The following is a 3,179-nucleotide window of genomic DNA, read 5'->3' as shown; positions in this document are numbered from 1 at the left end:
GAATTGACTATCCAGAAAGGAACCTGGTTCCCTCCACAAGGGCCCTAGAGTGGGATGAGGCTGTCTGCATTCTGGCCACCCTTCCTCTTCTGTTTTTACGTTTTGGTGATCTCTCTCTCTCTCTCTCTGATTTTTTAAGACGGGGCTGTCCTGGAACTTGCTCTTAGATCAGGCTGGCTTCAAACTAGTTAACACCTGTTTGCATTTCCCATTCCTCAACAACCTAAGCTGCCGGATTCTTAGTACCACAACATCATTTGCAATATGCACATTTGCAAAGGATCTACTATGCTCTCAAGCTGCCCCCCCCCACTTACCCCCCCTCTTTCGAGTGTGATTTGGGATTGAACCCGGGGCCATGGACATGCTCGGCTCTACCACTGACCTCTAACCCTGTCCTTAGAAGTCAGATCTTTTAGCAGCTGTCATTTGCTGTCCACACCATGTTGTAGAAATACCTGTGATCCCAACACTCGGGAGATGGAAGCAGAAAGATCTGGAATTTAGGAGCATCTTAGGCTACATAGTGAGTTTGAGGCCAGCCATGGCTACATGAGACCCTATTTCAAAAATCTAACAAAAGGAGTGGGATGGGAGACTTGTTCTTACCAATGGATGAATGTGTATGGGAGGGGAGGGGAAGAGGCATTTAGTATTTAAAGAGTAATGACTTCTTCAACAATTCTTTTTTGCACTTTAGTGTGTGCCTGCGAGTTTGTGTGCACATGAGTGTGGCAGAGCATGTGTGTAGAGGTCAGAGAAGAACTTGTGGGAAGTCAGTTTTCTCCGTCCACCAGGTTGGTCCTCTTGCCAGCCCTAAAGTGTAACGATTTTGTATCCCGAGCGGTGGTGTTTCCTCCTACAGCCTTTGTGGAAGAAGGCTTGGGTCATCTGCCACTCTGAAGCGAGGAACATGTCCAGAAAGTTACCAATGCTCAACATTTGCTCTCTGACATCTTAAAGTTTACTCACACACTGTAACTCACACACATTCTGATGCACAGGTGGTTTTAAGACTAAAGAAGTGCCTACTGGGAATTTTTATTACTTATTGAGAGGACATTAGCATCGACGGAAGTGAAGAGAAACCTACTTGTACAGTTGCCCTACCAGACTGGAACGTTTTCACTTTCTCCCACCTTCAAGCTCAAACCATAAATTCACGGACAGGATGGTAACTGCAGGTTAGCTACGACCCCACGCTCTCCCTCTTCCTCACACACATCCATTAGCACTGCCGTTAAGCACAGCGATATTTAACACCAGGCCCTGTGACAACGGCCCCTTCAGGCCCTTGGACGTTGGCAGGGCAGCGAGACACACCCTGTGCTGCCTGGGTTATTTATGCCTCTGGCAGTGAAGCCCCTGACAAAGAAGCATGTCACTGGGACACATGCTCTTTGTTCACAGAGGTGCATGCCAGCACCGGCTGTGCAGGAAGGCACAGTGCCCTGTCTGTAGTCCCCCTCCCTCGACTCGCTCGCTCCCTTTTTATTTGGTGCATGTTGTGGCTGTGTTTATTAATGACTTTGTAGCTTAATCTTATAAAATACACACTTATCCTGCGGACTGTTTACCATGGGAAAGAGTCCCTGATACCACAGGCTGCCTTTAGGAGGTAACAGTCTCAGTACACTAGCTAGGATCGATCCCACCCTCCCTGGGAGGCACCAGCTTACACCTCTCTAGCATAGACTGTACCTACCAACAGCAGCACAGGATGACACCTGGGAGCCACCTGGTCCCCTAGGCCCCCTCAGCTGTTACCCACCTACTGTACCAGAGTCCCCAGGGTGACTCACTCTAGACCAGGGGTGGAGCAAAAATATGGCAGATTTGGAGCCAGACCTGTAAGGCCTTGTTGGGGCTACTGGCAGTGATTAAGCTTCAATTCTTCCTTTTTGCGAACGGGAAATTACACAGCAAGCCCTTCAGAGTCAGTGCTCAGTGCTCGTTAAGTCTATGGACGCAAAAGCTTCTTTGCATAGCTCAGTGAAGCTTATCACCTACAGTTAGGGATCTTCTGTGACAAGAACGCACCACACCCTTCCCTTCCCCATTCTCTCGGCTTAGGTCTTCCAGACTCCAACAGAAGTCACGAATCTACACCTATGAAGTGTTCACCTTTTCCCATAACCTTCAAACTTTTTCTCTTGAATTGTTATTTCTGAAATTGATAATCCATTTAAAAGTTTGAGCCCCTAAAGCAAAATGGAATGGAGAGAGGCTTCTTCAATTAAAAATCTTAGGGTAACGCATAGGCTTTTTTTTTTCCCCTCTAGTAAACTGTGCTTAATCTTTGGTACCTCTGGTTAATATCAGAAAGAAATAGGCACACTGAAATTAACACACTGAACCCTCACCCTAAGGTTGCGCTTTAAATCCTAGAAATTAGGCCTGCCCAGGATTCACGTTAAAGAAGACCAAGAATTTATACACCTTCCATGGGTGCCCCAAGAAGAGATAAAAGTCAGAGGGTGGAGACTGAGGCGTCTTTAAAATTGCTAATGATTTCCTTTGCTAGTAGCTCACATTAAAATCTTTAAAAATAGTATTTACGTATAGTTCTTTTGTTTCTTCCTGGCTAGCTTGTAGTTTATGTACTGATGAAGAAATAAAAGTTTTACGGCATTATTTTTAAAAATATTTAAAATAAGCGCCAAGGGTGAAGTCTCCTGAACTGGGATGCCCGATGCTGCTGCCCGCGTCGGTAGTGCAGCCCCTTTGCTGGTGCCACGCGGTACAACACGACCGGGCAGCGATCGCACCCTCACGAGGGTCCTCGAAGGCACTTCCAACATCCCTGGACCTAAAAGGCTGTGGGGTCAGGCTGTTAGCCCCAGCCGGGGGGGATGGGGGGGGACCCCAAAGCCACAGCCTCTGAGGGCGTCGGAAGGCTAGGGCGAGGGTCAGCGGGTGGAATTAGGTCCGGGAGACACCCCCCACACACACACACACCCGAGGGCGCGAGGCAGAGCCCGGCGCACAGACGTGCCGGCGGCGAGTGGGGGGGTCCCCGGGCCCCGGAAGGTCTTACATCAGCCAGCCCACGTGCGACCCGAGGGCCGGGAGGCGCGCGCGGCCCGGGAGGCGGTGCCGCAGTCCGGGCTGAGCTGAAGGCGGCCCCGCCCCGCCCTCCGTGCGCCTCCCCAGTCCGCGCTGCAGCCCGGGTCCTGAGC

Source organism: Peromyscus californicus, unplaced genomic scaffold (genome assembly GCF_007827085.1).
Source record: "Peromyscus californicus insignis strain IS unplaced genomic scaffold, ASM782708v3 Scaffold_5__1_contigs__length_169319896, whole genome shotgun sequence".
In the NCBI taxonomy this organism is placed as follows: domain Eukaryota; kingdom Metazoa; phylum Chordata; class Mammalia; order Rodentia; family Cricetidae; genus Peromyscus; species Peromyscus californicus.
The sequence above is the reverse complement of the archived record's forward strand: the minus strand, read 5'-3'. Positions refer to the sequence as shown.